Source organism: Gopherus evgoodei, chromosome 19 (genome assembly GCF_007399415.2).
Source record: "Gopherus evgoodei ecotype Sinaloan lineage chromosome 19, rGopEvg1_v1.p, whole genome shotgun sequence".
NCBI classification, from domain to species: domain Eukaryota; kingdom Metazoa; phylum Chordata; order Testudines; family Testudinidae; genus Gopherus; species Gopherus evgoodei.
Window position 1 is genome coordinate 12,996,271 of NC_044340.1, and position 21,867 is coordinate 13,018,137.

The window sequence follows — 21,867 nt, forward strand, 5'->3', positions numbered from 1 at the left end:
TCGTAACAAACCTTCCTAGGACAGACACCGCTTATACCAGTTCCCCAAGCAAACTAGCGACAGGCCTTTTTTGCTGGCATAACTGCATCTACACGAGGACTTTTGCCAGCACAGCTACATCAGTGAATATAAATAAATGAATCACACCCCTTCCCTGAAATAGTTAAGCCAGCAAGAGCTTTAAGTGGAGACCAGACCTAACTTTGGGCATATTCTGGCCATTCTTACACAACAGATCTGGCTGAATACTGCAAAACCACCATACACAAATATCAAACTGAATTCTGAGTTTGATCCCATTTCTGCCTCTTATTATTCCCATTTCACAAACATTTGGAATTTTTTTCCAATAAAAATTATCTAGCATAGTGTGATTTTGTTCATACAGACATCTGGGGGATGTCTTTTCTTCCTATAAATATCAGTATTCACAGGCAAACAGGGGTATTTGTTTAACAACAAGGACATTTGCTGTTCATTATTCATTCTTCACTGGTAATTATCCTCCTGTTTAAAAAGCTCAAGTCATCCAGTCAGGAAGCAGAACCAGTGCTATATGACTTACATGACCAACTGTATACCATGAGTAAAGAACAGTGAACAGTTCATTAACAACCCACAGGCTGAAATTGTGCACATAAATTATATGGTGAAATTATCTATAATAAAATTATCTTTAGAGAGGCGCTTGTGTGACTAAATCAGAAAGAGAGCATGCAGGAGGGAAGAGAGAGAAATTAAAAAAAAAATAACACAATTCACAAAACAATTGGAGAAAAACCCAGAAATACAACAGGAAACATTATCTCCTTCCTTTTCCTGGTTCAAATGGGCCATAAATAAATATAATGCTGTCGTAGCATTATCTATAAATACACTTGCAGAAATCAGGGTTGGTTTGTGGACAGAAATAAAGGGCTAAATTTGTTGGATAATGTATTTCTGATGAATAATCCAGACCGCTACATTATACCAAGATTATTCCCCTTATTATGACTCACAGTTATACAGATGGGAGTAAAACAGTATTGCCAACCCCAGTTGTTCAAAAATCATGGATTATCTTAAAAATAATGAGATGATAAATATTGGGTTATTTTTATTTATCTTCTGGTCTTCAAGCCTTTTGGATACACTCAGATAATTTGATTCTCTCTGCAACCACTAAGGCTAGAAACTCAATTAAAAAAATAAACAAAACTGAGACTCTCCTGTAATCTTCTAAATTCCAGAAGCTGGAGCTTTAGGAAAAATGCTAAATATTGTGAGAGTTGCAAACTAATTGCACGAGTCAGCAACACTGAAAAGAGACTGATTCTCATAAAGAGGCCCACACCTAAAGGAAACTTGAGGCAAAATTCTTAAAAGTTTCCCAAAGTGATAGGGTATTAGGAGAATGCTGTGGGGGAGCATGGTAGCTGAAAGAGCATCTCTTGAAATATAATGTTGCTTTTATTACACAATTAAATAGTTAACAATTATTCCCAGATATTTGAAGATACCTAGAATATCTGCTTACTGTACGTTTATGGTGAGAAAAGAATCCATGTATAAACAGCATTTTCTTACTCAGCAAACGTGCTTCCTTTGTGTATTGAGAGTTAGGTCTGTGCAGTCTAGCGATAAAATTAAGCTTTTACTACTGTTAGTCCTGCCCAGCCAATACAAAAATGGAAGTGTAAATTGGATGCTATTCTGGCTCATGCATAGGGCCCTACCAAATTCACAGCCATGAAAAAAGCATCACAGACCGTGAAATCAGGTCTTTTGCGTGCTTTTAACCTATACTACACAGATTTCACGGGGGAGACCGCATTTCTCAAATTGGGGGTCCTGACCTGAAAGGGAGTTGTGGGGGCGGGGTCACAAGGTTATTTTAGGGGAATCGCAGTCTTGCCATCCTTACAGCTGCGCTGCCTTCAGAGCTTGGCAGCCGAAAAGCGGTGGCTGTTGTTCGGAAGCCCTGCTCTGAAGGCAGTGCCCTGCCAGCAGCAGTGCAGAAGTAAGGGTGGCAATACCATTCCATGCCATCCTTACTTCTGCGCTGCTGCCTTCAGACCTGGGCAGCCAGAGAGTGGCGGCTGCTGACTGAGGGCCCAGCTTGGCAGGCAACAGTGCAGCAGTAAGTGTGGCAATACCATACCATGCCATCCTTATTTCTGCACTGCTGGTGGTGGCAGCTGTGCCTTTACAGCTGGGCTTCTGGGCAGCAACCACCACACTACAGCTGTCCAGCTCTGAAGGCAGTGCTGCCACCAGCAGCAGAGCAGAAGTAAAGGTAGGATAATAGTACTGTAACCCCACTACAATAACCTTGTGACACCCCCCTCACAACTCCTTTTTGGGTCAGGACCCCTACCATTACAACATTGTGATATTTCAGATTTAAATAGCTGAAATCATGAAATTTACGATTTTTAAAATCCAATGACCATGAAATTTACCAAAATGGACCGTGAATTTGGGTACCTACCATCATCAACAAAATTATTAAGTTTCAATTGCCAAATCTCTATCATTAGCAAAAAGATATCATGCAGGAGGGTGGGGAAAGATAACTGACTTTATATTCTGTGACAGACCCAGGCCAGTGGGGTACGGGAGTCTGGGTAGAGGGCAAATATACTGGTCACTGGATGAGCAGTTTTCTGTTCCCTGAGTGACCAGAGCAGGGGCTGCACTAGAGTAATCAGGAACCTGCTAGAACCAATTCAGGCAGACAGGCTGATTGGCTGCAGGTGTTCTAATCAAGACAGGTTAATCAGGGCACCTGGGTTTAAAAAGGAATTCACTCCAGCCAGGCCAGGAGGAGCCAGAGGAGAGGAAGTGTGTGTGAGGAGCTGGGAGCAAGAGGCGCAAGGAGATGAGAGTGTGAGAGTGTGCTGCTGGAGGACTAAGGAGTACAAGCATTATCAGACACCAGGAGGAAGGTCCTGTGGTGAGGATAAAGAAGGTGTTGGGAGGAGGCCATGGGGAAGTAGCTCAGGGAGTTGTAGCGGTCATGCAGCTGTTACAGGAGGGACTATAAACAGCTGCGATCCACAAGGCCCTGGGCTGGAACCCAGAGTAGAAGGCAGGCCTGGGTTCCTCCAAACCTCCCAACTCCTGATCAGACACAGGAGGAGTTGACCCAGACTGTGAGGAAGATCTCGGAGGTGAGCAAATCTGACTATAAGCACAGGGCCCACCAAGGTAGAGGAGGAACTTAGTCCCAGTTCCAAGTTTGTGTTTGCATTTTGCAGAGCTAGAAACTAGGAAAAAATAAACATCCTTCAAACTGAAACAATAATAAACAATAATGAAAAGCTCTGTATTAACAGTTAGGTTTTATCAGAAGATCCCAAAGTGCTTTACAAAGGAGGCCAGCATCACTACCCGCATTTTAAAGATGGGGAAACTGAGGCCCAGAGGTGAACTGATTTGCCCAAAGTCACCCAGAAGGGAAAAGAATCCAAGTCTCTCCAGTTACAGTGCAGCGCTCTGGCGCCTAAACCACATTGCCTATAGATATGGTATGCCTATGAGATGGATGCTGCCATAAGAAAACAAACATGGAACCTCCTCATACACTTCTTCTTAAAAACATCACTTTCCAGAACAGAACCACACCTTAAAATAATTATGACTCACTCAGAGTTCACAAGCTCATACTTGGAAAGTCTTCCATGGACAACAGCAAAGAAGCTTGGCACCTTCTCACCCCACACATCTGTCTATTGTACTACATGGCCTCCATGATCACAGACTCTGAGCACCTCACAATCCTTAATGTTTATCCTCAACACCCCAGGGCAGTGCTACCATCCCCATTTTACAGATAAGGAGTGGAGGCACAGTGAGGATGAACGTGACTTGACCGAAGTCATGCTGGAAGTCTGTGATGCAGCAGAAAATTGAACCCAGGTCTCTCAGTTCAAAGGCTAGTGCTCTAAACACTGGACAAGGGGTCCCCAATGCAGTGCCTGCGGGTGTCATGGCACCCGCCAGGGCATCTAAGTGTGCCCACATACTGGCTGGCGAACAAGCATCCGCCTAAATGCCACCGACAAGCTGTGTCATCCAGAGGTATCACCGCCGAAATGCCGCTGATTTTTGGTGGTATTTTGGCGGCAACGCCTCTGGATGACACTGATTGTCGGCAGCATTTCGGCAGAGACGCCTATTGATGTTGCCGCTTGTCGGTGGAATTTCAGAGGAAAAAAGTTGGGGACCACTGCACTGGACTATCCTTCCTCTTCCCAGCTATATACATCTATCACAGAGCGTGTGTGCACATGAAATATAGGGAAAGGTTATCCTACCATCACTGGAGATCAGGAAATGTGTATTGCCATGGCAGCACTCTGCACCTATTGTTCTAGTGGTTCACTTGCAGAAGCACAAGACTGAGCAAACAGTAAATCTCTTGGCTTTCCCCTTGGAACTCTGTGAAACAGTTTCATTTTCACATATATAAGGCTGGACTAAAAGCTCAGCTTTCCCTCTTGAAGGGTGTGCAGTGTCCGTCAGCTCCTCTGTAAAGCCCCTTATGGGATATGACTGGCCAAAGACCATGTAGGAGGACAGAAAAAAAAAGACAGACATATTAATGGAGCTAGAGAAAAACAGAGAAAGAAAAAGGAGTGTGGAAAAGAAAGAACCCATTAAGGAATGGACTCTTCCTTTGTTCTATCCAATGCGGGAGAGACTCAAGTTTGTGCTTAAGGATCAGGGAGATATGTGACAAACACTCGAGCAGCTGCTCATTTCCCTGTCTGCTTTTCTTTCTTACTCTTCCTCTTTGTTTGTTTTTATTGTTGAGAAACCCAACCTCTCAAAGGCAAGCCACAAAATCTAACAGATTCAGCTAACAAGAACTGCACTGAAGACTGTCTGAACTCCTGGAGGGATGACAGTATGCTAGGCTATAGAATGGCCCCATGCAGCCAAGACTCCGTGTTTCAAAACCATGCCTATAGGTGGTTGATGTGGGATGCACTACAGGGAAAAAAAGAAACAAGGCTACAAGCCTCATCTGTCCCCGTAGCTGACTATCACTGTGGTCATGCATGATTCTCCCTGCCCCACTCTCCCCTGCCTATGAATCAGGGTGATTATAATTTTGCCCCATTCACATGACCCCAACTCAACGTCAGTGAAATGTGTAAATCATCCCCAGCCCAATCTCCTTCCTAAGCTTTTTGAATAACGTTAACAGAAGGCCAGTGGAAAAGAACAATGGTGGAGGGGAAAAAGCATAACTATAGCCAAGAAGAGTCTGGACCTAAATGCTCAGAAATGACTAGAAAGGTTGGTGGCCTCAGCCTGTGAGTATTCAACATGAGACACATCAAAGGAGTTAAATGTTCAGAGGGCCAAGTGTTTACCAAGTTCTCCAAATCAGGCCCCCCTTACGGTGTTGAGTGACCAAAATCACTAGTCACTTTTTAAAATCTTGGCTCTGGTTCTAAAATTGATCTAGTCCAAAGTATTGCTGGGGTCTTTCTCAAGCCAGGTCTATACAATGGTGTTCCCCCCACAAAGCATCTGGTTATTTATGTCACTAGAGCAAAGACCTACTAACCATATGATCTTGAAAAAGCAGCAAAGAATCCTGTGGCACCTTATAGACTAACAGATGTTTTGGAGCATGAGCTTTCGTGGGTGAATACCCACTTCGTCGGATGCATATGATCTTGGCATTTCTTTCTTCTTTCACCTCCTTCCCCATTGTAGTGTTGTACTGACACAGTAAAGCTGTACCACAACCTCGTTCTGTAATCTACCTGTATTTATGTTTCTGAGCACTCACCGTGTAGTTAAGAGTAGGAGATTCCATTTTTCCCTAGTCAGTTTCCCGTTAGACATGTTGACCCAGTATTTGGAAATCACCAATTCTAAGTCACTGCTCAAAAAACCAAAATGCCAAGGCCTAACCTGGAATGGGAGGAATTATTTCTCACCAGTCCTAATACCATCACACCTGCTCTCCTGCTAGACTCCTCAGATGCCACACCAGATATTCACTCTGCCTTTTGTGAGACAAACACTAGAGGTTATGTCCATTTCACTAGCAGCTCAAAGGTCCTGTCAGTATTACAAGTGTCAACACTGCTACTTTCAGATTTCTGAGACTGGTGTTCTAGACTGTCAACCTCTACCTTACTGATCAACATGAGGCCTAGCTTCTATGCAGGGCCTGGGTGAATAGCCTTTGCGCACCACCTGCTCAACTCTTTATTTTGTAATTTATCAGGAATCTGGACCGATACAGGTATGGCTGGCCAAGGTTCTGTGGCCTGCAATGTGCAGGAAGTCAAACTACATGATCACGATGGTCCTTTCTGACATTAAAGTCTATGAGTCAATTCAGAGAGTATAAAGTGTGAAAAATTCATGCAAATCACAAATAAATCGGAGGAAACTAAGATGTGTTCACAGATATTCTGTGAGCAGGAACTGAAGTTATGTAAATTATTCACTGTGAATTATTCACTCAGGTCTGTGAAATCCCAAAATGCTTTTCATTTTACAGAAGGAGAAATTGAGGAGGAGAGAGATTAACTAACATGCCCAACATCACATAACAAGCTAGTGGGACAGACAGAAAGAAAACACAGGAATCCTGACACCCAAATTCCCTGCTCTAACCTTTAGACAAAAAACACACATAGGCTGCTGGAATTGTGTGCGATACATTGTACTGCTGTCCTAAACAATCAATAATGGAAAATGTTCAGGCAACCTCTCTGGAGCATGACTGCAGTCCAGGATTGCCACATGGTTCTGAATGCTCTGTTCTCTACCGTGTCCTGTTCCATCTGGTCACTGCTCAGGTATTCAGAATCCTAAGTATACTTGCAACACAGAGAAACTTCCAAAGGTTTAATCTACCAGGACTGTACTAGAAATAGGGTCATTAAAACAAAGGATTGAGCGAAAGGAGGCCTCTAACACCCACATCCTTCCTCACCTACAAGAGTTCAATTATTTATCTGGCTTATGAGATATTGTCTGGACCGCTTTAATCTAGAAAGCCCATGAAAGCAGCAGGCTCTTCTGCAAGATCCCAGCTGGTTCAATTAGAATTGACGTTTTCACAGTATTTTTGACATAATGCTACCTCTCCAAGCAGAACACAGGATGTGTCATGGTGCACTGTTTTCTATTAGTAGTAGCATCGCAGCTTGCCTAAGACCCCATTATGAACCAGGCCACCTCACGGGGATAAGCCCTGTACAAACATGTAGCGGTTTATCAGAAATGTTCGTGTCCACTTGAAGTTTGGATGAAAGTTCAGGATAGTTCTAAATGTTGTGTCCTGGGGTTACTATGAACTCGTTAAATTAAGGTGCTGAAACTTGATAATGTGGTACCTCAAATGTTGAGCTCTCTTGATAGCACCTGCACTGCATAAGTGTTCCATAGCACTGCATCAACTTCCCAAGTCCTGTGTCTGGCATTCACCGGACGCAACATAAAATCTGGGATGGAGTCTCTGAGGGAAGTCTCTTATTTAGTTTGCTCCAGAACTCAGATCAGGAACTTGAAATGCATGTCCCTAAGATAAGATATTAAATCAGTCTGAGCTGATTCACTCATCCCTACTACAGCTGCATGAAACTCATTGACTTTTTTTGTAAGATTTGTACAAACTTTTCTCATCAGTTTCAGTTTAGGTGAGTTCAAACAATCACAAGTTTCACTTTGAGTTCCAGCTTCAAACAAAACCCCAAAACACAGAGAGAAAGCCAATCAAAGTTTTGCTTGGTTTTAGCTTAAAACTATGAAAGAACATTTAACCTTGCCTAGTTTCCACCGGAAAGCATAAACCAGCCCTGATAAGCTCAAAACGAGACCTCCATGCATTTGTGAAATTCAGCTCAGGTTTGCCACAAAGTTGGAGAACCTTTTCCCCAACTGTCCAGCATTTCAGTTTTGTAATTAAACCCAGAATTAGGCAGCCTCTTTTAAGGGTTGTAATGAATGTTTTGCATGAACTCCAACTTATAGATACACACATATGCACTGAAGTACAGACAGACACACACAGTGTCTGCCTAGTTTCAAATGGTGCTTTTGAGAGCAGAAACTAGTCCAGAACATTTACCATCTTTCAAAACGTAAATCAAATCAGTTTGCACAGCATCCCTGTTAGGATTATCACCACTGCATAGACAGGGAAAATGAGAGAGAGATGGACTTCTCCAAGGCTACACTGAGTCAGTGGCAGAGTGGGGACTAGGACACAGGAGATTCTGGCTACTAGTGTTATCACCTGATCACTGGACAACAGTGACTAACCCCATTCCTGACATGGCAAGCTCCCCTGGAGTGCACATAATGTGTGTGAAGAGTCTGTTTATTCAGCCTTTATATTCAAGCACAAAGAGGACAAGAACAACACACACATTACACAAGTGTGATGCGCTGTCCCCACTCACCCCCTCCCAGCCCCAACCTCAGCCCCTGAAAAACTCTCCACTGCTCCTGTTCACTCCCAGAGTTTTGAATCTGACCCAAGGAACAGCCATGACGAATGCTTTTTGTTGTTTCCATAGTGACCAAGGCCTGCAATAGAACTGGGAATCCACGCTTCAAATGCCAAAATGGATTGACCCACTTTGAAAAATAATAATAATAAATAATGCTTTGCAGACCTTGCTGACCAGAGGCTGTTCAGACCCTCAGATGCCTCTACAAGGTGGTCTTGAGGAGTTGCTGTAGATCACACCAGGTGACAGAACAAAAGCGATCCAGCCAGAGAACAAGCGAAGTCCGTTTATGAGATACATGGGTCAGGGAACAGCTTTATGTTCTTTGTCTGTACAGTGTCTAACACAATTGGGTCCCAGGGTCCATAGCCGGGACTTCAAGGCACTAACGCAAAACAAATAATAAAATAATAACGAGGGGATGGCTAGAGAGAGAGGGAGAATTTCTGCTTCCACCTGCACTCAAGTCAATGGAGTGACTGCATATGCGCTGGTTTAATATAGCACAGAATTAGGCCCTGCATCCAAATCGCGGGAAAAGAAAACAGTCTATCCTCATTACATAGCATATAGAGAAATTAACTGGTCACATTCAACCCTTGTGTAACTCCACTGAAGTCCATTAAATGAAATGACACTAAGAATGAATTTGATCTCACAGATGTATGGGTCTAGCGGGGCGGTCATCCCACTCCGGTGTGGAAGGGCTTAAAAAGAGACCTGGGAAAGCCCTGCCTGTGGAGCCAATCAGGAACAGGCTTGAGGCAGCCAATCAGGGCTGGGCTGGGAGTATAAGAAAGCCTAAGGGAGGAACTGGGTCAAAGTCTCTCTCTAGCTTTGGAGAGAGATGGACCTAGCTACCTGAAGGAGCAAAGGGTTCACTGGACAGAGCAGAGCTGGGGAAGGGCAAAGGAGCTGAGGAGCTCCACCCAGGCAACTCCCCAGGCTGAGGCCTTAGTAAAGGCCTACGCAGGTACTGGGGCTGGGAGGTGCATCCTGGCAGAGGTGATCCAACCTCCTTGCCAATGATGAGTGGTCCTTACAGACCGCAGTTTGCCCCAGTGAGAGGGGGCTAGATGATGATGGGCAGTAGCCACTGAGGCAAGGTGGGTATAGAGGGTTGAGGTTTCCCCTGGGAGGGGAGACCCAGCGTGTGGGAGTGCTGCAGTGGGCAGAACCGCAGGGTAAGGGGCACCGGGCTCCGGGAGGGGCAGGTGAGCCACCAGCTGGCAGAGGGCGCTCCAAGGCTGGAAAAGAGCTAATTCCCAGGATGACCAGCAGAAAGCGCCGCGCCAGTGAGCAGCGCTGTTACAATGAGGATGAGACGAAAAACCACCTTCTACTGAAAGATTGTCTGGAAAGGTTTGTATCCATGGATGGGTGGAGAGTAAGTGTTTGCGAATGTTTACAAGTGAAATCCATGTTCTGAGAGCTAGGCTTGCGTCCCCCCTTTGAGCAACAGAGAGACCCTCAGTACCACCCTTCTTGTCCTCCAGGGGTTCCAAGAACTCAAGCAGAATCACTGGTTTTGACTGAGTTTTCTGACTAATTTTGAACCCAGGATGTTCAAGTGGTCTTGGAAATAGGCAAAATGAGTTTGGCTATCCTAATATATATTGAAATCGCACCACGTGTCATTAAAACGCAGCCACCTCAGGGTTAAAATGAAACCATTTCGCAGCCCATATCAACACTACCCTTAAAACAGTATCCTGCAGCAACGGTCAGAAACAATACAGCTTATCACTGTGATATTGCAGCATTTTGAGCTATTCCTGTAAAACATGATAGTATTTCTTAAATAATGATACCCAATTGTTTAAGAGCGGAAGTGAAGAATATTAAATCAATCTGAACCTGCCAGATGTAGAATGTGAACTAGAATTTAGCCAGGACACAGGCTGGTGATCGTTACATTGCAAACGGTACCAAGGAATTTTTTTTGATGTCCAAGACGTCTCGTTTGAAAAAAATGGCAACTTCAGCCACACAATGCTCTCAAGCAACACTGGGGTCACTCGTCATTGCTGAAAGGGAAGAGCGCCACCTGCTGAATAACCAACACCACTTCCTGTAGCACCTGGTGTTCCTAAGAGGCCTCCCAGCTAAGTCCTGACCCAGCCCAGCCTGCTCAGCTTTGTAGAACTAACAGTATCTTATCCTCACAAATAAGAGAATATTTTAATATCTACTTCATCTGCACATCCCACAAGAAAGCATCAAACATAGTTTAAATTCTAATGAACAAACACACAGGTACTATCCCTGCCTCTGGCTCCTCAATTTTGTCCTGTTTGCTAGACTGTAAACTCTTCAAGGCAGGCAAGGGTGTTTATTTGGGAATATTATACAGTGCTGAGCACATTGGGCTTGATCCTGCAAAGTACTGAACATTATGGTCCTGATCCAGCAAAGTCCTTAAGCATGCATTTAATTTCAAGTGCTCGTGTAGTCCTATTGACACACTTGAAATTAAACACTGGATCAAGCCTACAATTGGTGCTACAAAAAATAAAAATACAATAATAAAGAGAACATGAAATCATAGTACCTAGGGGCCATTCAGAAAGGCCAATGTCAAAGCAATACCTCTTTATGGATTAGGAATGCGTAAAGAGAGAAGCATCTGGTCAATGAATAAATAAAAAGTTAGTTCCATATTCAAAAGTTAGAAGCGGACCCTTGTTGTAAATTGCTTGCTCCATTTTCTACTTTGACATGGGTAGAACATGCCACCTATCTAGGCTTCTGTCATCTGCTCATTATAGATAAGCGAGCCAGTTGGAATGAAATATGAAGCAATGAAAAGCACTGCTCAAATTCAAACTAAATTCAAACTGAAACTTGTAAGATTCCAAAATACTTCCTTCCTTCCCCTTTCATCCCTTGGCCATTTTTTTTTTTCATTTTTATTCCATCTTTGCCCTCCTGGATTCTACCCAAGTGAGAGGTGTCACATTCAGGTTAGACAAACATTTGTCAGGTATACTTACTTTTGCCTTAGCTCAGGGAGATGGACGAGAGGAACTCGAGGTCCCTTCCACCCCTACACTTCTATGATTCTTCTGAGTGAGGCAGCTCTCAGGGGTTCTGATCCAAGAGGGAACAGAGATCTCTTGATATCTCACAAGATTTCCTGCCCAGCTTTACACACCAAAGAGATTTGGGATAATTCAGAGCTGAAACCAAACTTCTGAGTACTTTGCCAACTCCCTAAAATTTCTGAAGTTCACCTATTTCTGCTACTCAAAGTTTACGCAGGAGATTCCCTGACCCCCAATCTCCACCATATGTGATCTGAACCCACCTGGAAGAACTGAAATTGAGGATAATGCTCAGTGATTAGAGGCTAGTGAAGACGACATGGCCAAAAAAGCTTCAAGGAATCTGGTGCTCCACACAGTATATTCATAAGACAGCATGGTCCAATGGGAAGAGCCTTGGACAGGGAGTCACAAAAGCTGAGTTGTATTCCCAACTCTGGCACTGATTCTGTGTGTCACCCTCAGCTACCTTTCTGTGCCTTGGTATCTAGGTCTATAGAATGGAAGATAATACTTGCACATCTTTGGAAAGTGCTTTGGCGGAGAGTCTATAGATGAAAGAATACTTATTATATAACCACCTTACCAGTGACTGAGCCCAGGCTTGTGTCTAACACTTAAAAGGGGCAAGGATCAATGTTTTATGTATACATGGGCAAAGAATTTCAGTACAGCTGAAAGTTAACAGATTGGCAACCCTCAGAAAGCAGAGAGTGTACTGGCAGCAGCAGCATAAACTACATAATCACCAATGTGCCTCAACCATGACTTGAAGGTATCACCTCCAGTGGTAAGATCAGAGTTACTCCCTGCAGCTTTGCTGCAGAAACTGTCAACAAGGTGGAAAATAGTGCTCTCTCTGAAGGGAGCTTTTTTGTGATATGGACTCATGTCCACTGGAAACAGGGTTGAGACTCACTAATTCATTTCATGCAGGCTACCAAACAGCCATCAGATGATAACTTTTGGTCACTCCCAATCTGGATTGGCTTCAGAGTGGAAACCTAAGAATGAAAATCTATATATATACCCTCAACCTACCGCCCGAGCTTCCCAGTCACCTGTGCCTCGTAGCAATGTATTGCTGTTATTCAGACTACCCTTTGGGGGAAATCTTGTAAATTTAACAGTGTGAAACCAATAGGGTTGTACAGAAATTACATGGGATTGTATGAGCATCTCTCTATAAACCTATTAGAGAGTGGGATCCTTTTGACAGAGTTTTTAAACAACCCTATAGACTTAAGCAGAAAATTATATCCTGGCCATAGAATTCTAGAAGTTGGTTTAAAATTTCTATTGGAAAGGTTTTCACTCTCTATGAAATTCTACAACATATTTGCATAGGCACAACAGAGGATTAATCAAATCTTCATGCTTCGAGGTTCACCGCAGGTGTCAAGAAGGAATTTACCCTCCACCCACATACGGAATTGCACAGTCAGTCACACGTATTCTTAATAATACCATTGCTTTTCAGGGCCGCCCAGAGGGATCCTTCATTCCCTTCAGGGGCCCCGGAAAACTCTCGCGGGGCCCAGGCCCCCAGAGCTTCTTCCACTCCGGGTCGCCATCGGCAATTTGGCAGCGGGGAGTCCTTCCGCCAAATTACCGCTGAAGCGGGAAGTGCTGGGTCTTCGGCGGTAATTTGACGGTGGGGGGCCCCCACCGCGGGTCTTCGGGGCACTTCGGCGGCAAGTGCCGGAGCGGAAGGACCCACCGCCACCGAATTACTGCTGAAGCGAGGGGCCCCTGCCGCCGAAGACCCCAGGCCCACTGAATCCTTTGGGCAGCCCTGTTGCTTTTCTGTGAATATTTTCTGATATTGGTCACTGCTAGAGGCAAAACATCAGACCTGGTGGATAAAGGGTCAGATCTCTCAAGGAAATTCCCAACTTGCTGTGTTTGAAACAGAGCACTACTTGTTCCCCGCTTCCCAGCCCACAGCGCATAGCAATACTTCTGGAGATCGCAGGGAAGAGATGGGAGATGCTTTCAGAGCATCAGCAACAGTCTGGTAGCAGTGTAAAGTAGGATGGTGACTTGTAGTCCCAACTTCCATTAATGATATTGTCAACAGTCTGGTAACACAAAAATCATATTTTTAATTGAGCACTGTTCGCCCTGAAGGAGCACAAAGCACTTCACAAATTATTTACTGAAAATCTCATCTCGACTAATGAAATACAGCTATGTCCATGGTAGAGTGAGGCAAACCACCCACCCACCCACCCACAATTTGACGCATCAACAGTGGAGGGAAATTTATCTAACTGTCAAACTTCTTCAGAGATGTGCTTAGCAGATAGGTTATTGCTTTCTAAGATCTCCACTGAACAGTCCTCACACAGGCAGGGGCACTGTGCTCAATGTCTATAACTTAATAAGGATGAAGTCAAACTAACTGGGATATGAATTTGGAATGAACTTGGGCTCCCTATCTCCCCACTATAGAGTTGGTAGCTCTTGTGGTTTTATCGTGAGTCTTGGAATATTTGGTACTTTTTTGAAAGCCCCAGGTCCCTGTGCTTACAGGAAAATTGCAGCTTTCATTAAAAAGAAATATATATATATGTTTCTAGCTCTCTTGGCTGTGGAGAAAAATTGCAACCAGAGTGCACCCTAAAGGTTCTGAAAGCAAAAGACAAATAAAAAGAAATCCAAAATTTATTTTTCATCTCATGATTGTGGGAAGTGGGTGAGTGTGGGTGCGCAGGAAGGGCTGACTTGATTTTTCAATGCTTGGGACAGGAGATACTGTCCCTATAGCAATATTCATGGCTAGGTATGTGGAGGAGTTGCCAGAAAAATCCAATTCAATGCTAAATCACAATCCTGTTCTTTGGAAGGGGACTTATATGTACACCTCCCAGTGGTAACAGTACAACTACATAAGGTGAAGGACCAGATGCCCTTCCTTCCCAACCCACTCCCCCTCCTGCAACATTCCCCCAACTAGAAGAAAACCATAATCAGGGGATGAGGCTGAACCTAGCAAAGCTAGCGTCTTCCTGGACATGTATTTTTCTGGAGAGAGGAAGGAGTGGTAACAGATTGATGAAGGTCTAGAGGAACCTTGTGCCACATCATGCTTGTGACAATGCGGGGGTGGACAGGGAGATTTTCTTTCCCAGGACAGGAAGATGAAGCAAGAGGCTGACATCCTCCCACTCAGTACCTGCTGCTCATATGGATCATCTTTCATAGGCTAATGGAAGGTGCTGTGATTTTCAGAGCTGGTTAATGGGGATCAAATCGATTTCCTCTAGCGGTCACCTGATGCTTCTCCAATTTACTGTCCTGGGAATATCAATATCCCAGTCCCCCAGCCCACACACACACAAACACTCTGCCTTGCACAGCAACACTTTCAAGCTAAAGGTTAAAAATAAGTGAGACTAAGGGGCTGCCCAGTGTCAGAAGCCAGCAGTGCAGATACACCGAATCAGACAGAGGTGAAAACATCTATTAGATCATGCCCCGTCCATCTCCAGCCCCTCCAGCCCCACCCCCTGTAAGGGACTGGTGCAAGATTGTTCTTGATACAGCATATTCTCTCTTGCTTTGTCCAGCTTTAGTTTTAAATAAGTCAAGGAGCTGGGAGGAAAGAAGGTTCCCTTGACAGAACGATCCCCAGCCTGACAGAAAATTACTCCTAAAATTCAGCATAAAGTTTCCTTTGCTTAATTTCATTTCACTCAGTTAAAAGGACTTACTCTAGAGATGCATTTGGCTCTCACAATGTGTATGCAAAATATCTGTAGGTCTTTTAAAGAGCAGAGCAATTTCTGCGACAGAAAGGGCCATATTATCAATCAGCTGAGTATGGAAAAGCAAACCATTCTTCTCAGGGCAGAGGATTCAGAAATGTCCCACTATTGCTAAACACTAACAGTACATTCAGTCCTGCTTTCCTATCATCCCCCATCAGTAATACCATACACACACTGCCTTCCCCCATCATTGCAAATATATAAACAGGAGAGGATGGAATGCAAAGAGAAGGCAGGGAGTGTGTGTGCGTGTGTATTGGGGCCAGGGAGCACATGGGTACACACACATCCCTGCAGCAGCTCTGGCTGCTGCTACATGACGCATTGCTAATTCAACCATCCATCTGTCTTGAGTCCCCGTCTACCTCTCTCAATCCTCCCAGATGTTGAGACCAGCAGCAGCCTCCTTTCTGAGAGTTGAGGCAGGGGGACGGGGGTGGGGGAGAGAAAGCAAAAGGAGGGTTGGCAAGATCCCACTGATCCTGTCATTTTCAGCAACTGAAATCACTGCTTCAGCAATTCCACTGCAGGGGGGATGGAGGTGAGGGAGGTTACCCCACCAAGAGGAAAAAACAAAGCATCTCTTCCACATGATGTCACACTCACTGCTTTGCAATCACCCCCACCCCCTGAAGAGAGACGAGCAGCAGCAACCAACATGGACTCCGGATTTAATCTGCCTGGAAACCGTATGTTCAGGCAGGAGATTTCTTCCTCCACCCCCAGCAATCCTGTGCAAGCCCACAGCACCCAGAAAGTCTCTCCCCCCGATTCCACATACGTTGCAAACAGAGCGCACCACACAGAGGGCAGAGAGAGACGCACAAGCATCAGCAGAAGGAAGAGGAGAGGAGCACTAACCTGGTAGCCATTGGGGACCGTAGCACAGTGCAGAGCCGCTAGGAATTCATTCATTCATGCAGTGGTGTGTGGGGGGAGGGTACTCACCTCCTGGACCATTTCAAAGCCCTTCTCTAAAGAAAGAGGTGCGTGGGGGCTCAGTGGCTGAGCAAGCCCCCTCTTTCTGCAGCCCTCCAGAGCTCTGGGGTCCCTGCCATAGCGCCGTCTCTCCCCCTCCCCCCCTCGATGTGGGCTTTTTGGTTATTTTATGTATCTATTGTTGGGCTGTATGTACGGAGGGCGCTCTGCCTCTCTCCCTGCCAGGGTGTCTCTCACACAGCTGCTTGCTCGCTCTCACACGCACGCACACATCCACACACACGCACAGAGTCTGCTGGCCGGTTTACATAATGCAACCCCTTTGGTGCAGTCAGCCTCCTCAATTATTCACGTCTGTCCTGAATGGTGCGCAGCCAGGGCTCTGGTTTTATACAAGGCCCCCATGAATCTCAGAAAGTGCGTCCAGCCAAAATGAAGCTTACAGAGTGAGGGTTGCAGGGACACCTCCCAGTTAAAAATCCTGTGCATGCACACACACTAAATATACTCTGTGGAAGCTGGAAAGCTTGTCTTTCACCAACAGAAGTTGGTCCAATAAAAGGTATTAATTACTTCATCCATCTTGTCTCTCTCATAGGTATATATTATATCCATATATTCCTACCTGTTCCTCTCATCACCACTACTTCAGACTATTAAAACAAAGGGGAGAAAGTTCAAAACCCATCTGACTTTTACACCACGCAGGGCTTGTCTATCAAACAGGGAAGTTTTAACTATTATACCAGTATAGTTAAACAGTTATAACAGTCTATCCGCCAGCCCCAAAACTCATGGGAGGTTTTTCCAGATTATTTTAACCCCACCCCTTTCAAAGCAACATAAACTAACCCCGTCCCCCAAAAGGCCCTCTTATATGAAAAAGGGCTTGTCTACACAGCGAAATTAACTACATAGTTATTATGCTTTCAAGTCAATCCCAACCTTAATCTGAAATAACTGGCAAGTATAGGCAAATCCTTTCAGAGTGTCCAAGCAAGGGGTGATGCCCGTATAACGACGGCAGTTTAAATTCACATCTCATTTTATACCAGTATGACTTTGGGCTCTTACTGGGCAGTTCGCTTCCTTTTGTTGCATTTCACCCACTCCCCATCGTGACTAGGGTGGGTCAGTTTCTCTTTTGTTTATAGTCATTTACACCCTTCACTTCCTAATGCACAAAGGACCTGATCCCACAAGGTGCTAAGCACCATCAACTCTAGTCAAAATCACTGGGAGTGGGAGATGCTCAAAACCCAGCAGAAGTGCTCAGTACTTGGCAGAATTGGGCCACCCCACAATCCACTAATGTCTAAGTTGCAAATATTGTAGGGAATTTTACTCTGAAAATGCAGATTAGTGGGATTGTCTCCTTTTAACTTTAAGCAAACATTTCCACTACACATGGAATATCCATACACTTCTATACTTTAAAAAACTCTCATTATTAAATATTATTATTTGTATGAGTATAATGTTTAAAAGCCATAGTGACGGTCCAGGACCCCATTGTGCTAAGCTTGTCTATACATGAAAGTTCTTCTAGAATAAGGTAGCATGCAAATGTAAAGTGGAATTACTATTCTGAAATAACTCCATGCATGGACAGTCTTAGTCCAGAAAAAGTGCACCTTTTTCTGGCTTATCTTAGTTCATTTCCAAACTAGACTTAACTAATTCAGCAAAAAGGAACGCATTCCAGAATAAGTGTGTCCACACGCAAATTATTCCGGAATAGTAATTGCAAGACAGTTATTCCTGAATAGTGACATCATTTAGACAAGCCCAGAATCTTAGCCCTCTGCCATCTTCAATTATCTTCCAGCAGTTTATTGTTAAATATTGTACATTAACAAGCTGTCAGTAGCATCTTCAATATGCTAAGCACTTTCCTAAATAGACAAGTAGGTACAATCCTTGCCTCCAAGAGCTGACAAATAATAGTCTTGCCCATATATATATATATAAATATACACACACACACACTTTTGCATATGTGCGTGTGTTTGTGTATATATATATAAAAAAAATACAAAAATATTTGTCTCATACTATCACAATGTTCACAGGTCTAAACTGAGTAGCTTTGCTGTTACTGCTGCAACTTAGCTCATGAATTACACCTTATCCTCCCTATTGTGTGTAGTATAGTACTGCCAAACTCAAGAATCCAAGAGTCAAGGCCCCAAATCTCATGAGATTGGCTTAAAAATCAGATGTACTTCCACAATACAAATAACAATACTAAACAGTAATATTGCAGAATCTCTCGTTCCAGGTACAAAAACAGGATGGAACAACAGTGCCACCATAGTTAAAGTTGCATGTAGATTTTCATTGTAATGGGGCAAATGCATTCTATAAAATCTATTTTGAGTTAGAGGTTTAATTTCAAATGTTTAAAGTAGTTTATAAACTGCTTGAATTTTCTAGAGCATTATTGGAGGCCAGAGGACTAACATCCTCTCCCTGCCAAAAAACCCAAAACAAAACAAAAGGAGTAGTTACAACTATTTCAAAAGCACTATATGACCAACATTTTTTCAGTATCCAATACTTTTGTATGACTCCTTTTGAAAATGCAGTACAGCAGTCTGAGGTGTGAAATAAAATGTCCGTGAGTCACTGCCATGCATAGTTGAAAAGGATGTGTGTGAAAAGTTGCAACACATTTTGTATGAATAATTAAGTTTTTAAAGTGACTGTTTTTGAATGTCCATGTAATATGTATCATGATATTAGATAATACAATAGCATAGGAGTTATGGCAACACAATAATACAGCGTTTACGATGGGGCAGGCAAACTTTTTGGCCTGAGGGCCACATTGGGTTTCCAAAATTGTATGCCTCCCCAAACAGCCAGAGGTGGAATGGCCAAAGCCCCCACCTGAAACCCTTCTCAATTCTCGCCCCGACAGCCGCCCCAGGACTCCTGCCCCATCCACTTCCCTCTACTCCCTGTCCCCTGAGCACTCCCGGAACTCCTGCCCCCCGCCACCCCATCCAACCCCCGCTCTCCTTCTTGACTCCCCCTCGGAACTCCTGCCCCCATGTTCCTTGCCCCGCCCCCTATCCACACCCCTGCCTCTTGACTACCACCCCAAACTCCCCTGCCCTCTATCCAACCCTCCCTGCTCCCTTACCACTCTGCCTTTGGAACTCTTAGGCATAGTCTGTGAATCCCCAAGAGTCCATGGATCACAGATTGAAAACCACTGATTTAGAAGCAAGAGCTGCTACTGCTTTGGCAAAAGGACTAGAACCATTAGGACAAAGCCAGAAGCAGACTCAGAAACCACAACATGTGGTGTTGCCACTGCAGAGCAATGAGGAGCCATGCTACGTCACCAAGAGATACACAGGATTTTCAGTAGAAGTGATTCAGAGCATTTGGGATTAGCCACAGTATCTTGCAGTGGTGGCATACAAAATGGGGTCAAATATATTACAGCCTGACAATACTTTGGACCTGCATTAGCTCACCTCCTCAATTACTCACTGCGGGCCCTGTTTGGCCAAGCCCCACATTCATGTACCTCTCTCCTCCAGTCAAATTAGGGTTCATCATGTAAAACTTTAATGGTGCTTCAGTGTACTATAAAACAATTATTTTCCCAATGAATGGATGGTGTGACAACTAAATGTGTCACCATCAAGGTTTTTCATGATAGAGTGAGTTAGATGAACTCAAGGTACACATTGTCTTCTACTATGTACTGGAGATGAAGTGAATGCCTTTTGAAGTGTGTTATCAAGAGCTCTCTAGGCAACGTGAAGATGGCAAGCAGTAAGACTTTCCCCTTAACTTGTTATTCTCATGCTTTCAAGGATTTGTGTGCATCCTGATGCAATCTTAACTGTCACTAATTTAGTTCTGTTTAGGCTAATACACAAGGTAGGGAGAGCTTTGACCCAAATTGTGATGGATGAACGACAAATCTTTCAGGATACAGATAAAATTTCAGCTACTTCTCCAAACCACTTGGGTCTAACAAAATTGGGCACGTGCATTTCCAGCCTCAGAAGGGAGTTGTGAAAATAAAAAGTGATTTTAAACAAAAAAAAGTTCATTTGACTCAGACTTATATTTAGTGATATGTAAAGATCAAAATATTTGATAGCTCAAAGAACCCAGAATTTCAGATGCTTTCCCAACCCTTATCAGATCTGCAAAATTTGGCTGGTGCTCTCACATTACATTTTGGTTTCTTCTTGCTAGCATTCAAGTTAGAAATATTGTGAAGACAGCATCTCTCATGGTATTTTGGTAGTACTAGTCTGGAATCAGGAAGTGCAGGGGACTCTGCAGAATGAAAAGTAATTGTGGGGAGCGGGGGAATTATTCAAAAACTTTTTGCAACCTAAAACTAAAAATATCAGTTCAAGCTTGGTTTAAGTGCTGAGGAATTATTATTTTAAAAGAATTGGTTTGTGCCCACCCCTGTGTTTTATGATCCTAGAAACTTTCACCTGCTGATCAATCGTTCCTCAGTTAGGACCTTGTCTTTTTGAGGTTCAGGACCTCATCACTAGAAGGACTAATACGCAGCACTTGAAGTCAAAGAATAAAGACTGAAGACAGGACCAAATCCTAACCTTGGATCTGAAAAGCCCAATACTTTGGGACAGTTTGGAATCCAGCTCTCTACAATGAACCAAAGCAAGACTCTAACTTCAAACACTTCTGACTCTGGGGGGTTGAAACCCAAACCTGGATACAAATTTTGTGGCTCAAATCATACCCACCTTTAGAAAGGACAAAATTAGTTAGATTTAGGATTCTATTTAGCTGTATTACTTAAGAATTTAATAAGTAAGCCCTAAGGTTAGGGCTAGGTAGAGATGCAGGGCCAGGTTTAGCATTTAGCACAGGGGTCGGCAACCTTTCAGAAGCGGTGTGCCGAGTCTTCATTTATTCACTCTAATTTAAGGTTTCCCATGCCAGTAATACATTTTAACATTTTTATACGGTCTCTTTCTATAAGTCTAATATATAACTAAACTATTGTTGTATATCAAGTAAACAAGGTTTTTAAAATGTTTAAAAAACTTCATTTAAAATTAAATTAAAATTCAGAGCCCCCCAGACCAGTGGCCAGGACCTGGACAGTGAGAGTGCCACTGAAAATCAGTTCCCATGCCGCCTTTGGCACATGTGGTTTAGCATGACCCACGGACAGTGTCCAAGGTGATGGCCACAACGCAACCTGAAGATAAGAGTTAGGCTACAGGACACAAGTTTTGGAACAGGGCAGGATTGGATTATGGCATAGGTTGGAGCATAGCCAAGGCTTTGTGTCATCGATTTCATAGCAACCAGACAATGTGAGCAGATTACTGTTATGGTGCAGGTTGTAGGACTTGAGTTAGGATTCAGAGCTGAGAACCAGCATTAGTACTAGATATTTAATGCTGTAGGGATAGGGTCTCGAATGCTGAGTGTAAACATAGTATGAAGTGTCCCCAAACCCTAACACTAACTGGGGGAGTGATAGTGCCACATAATTAATTAATCCTCTGGAAAGGAGAAAAACACTCACAGCAGGGGTACTCAGGTTAGGTAGACCTGCTTTAAGGATGCTTTATCCAGGGTGGGCACTTCTCTGGCAAGCTGCTTAGTGCTCACTCTAAT

At 43.8% G+C, this 21,867-nt stretch overlaps 1 protein-coding gene across 1 annotated transcript in view; it reads right to left on the minus strand.

The window, feature by feature from the left end:
- The window catches only part of GRAMD1B (GRAM domain containing 1B), a 205,079-nt gene that overhangs the window by 44,595 nt on the left and 138,617 nt on the right, over positions 1-21,867 (minus strand).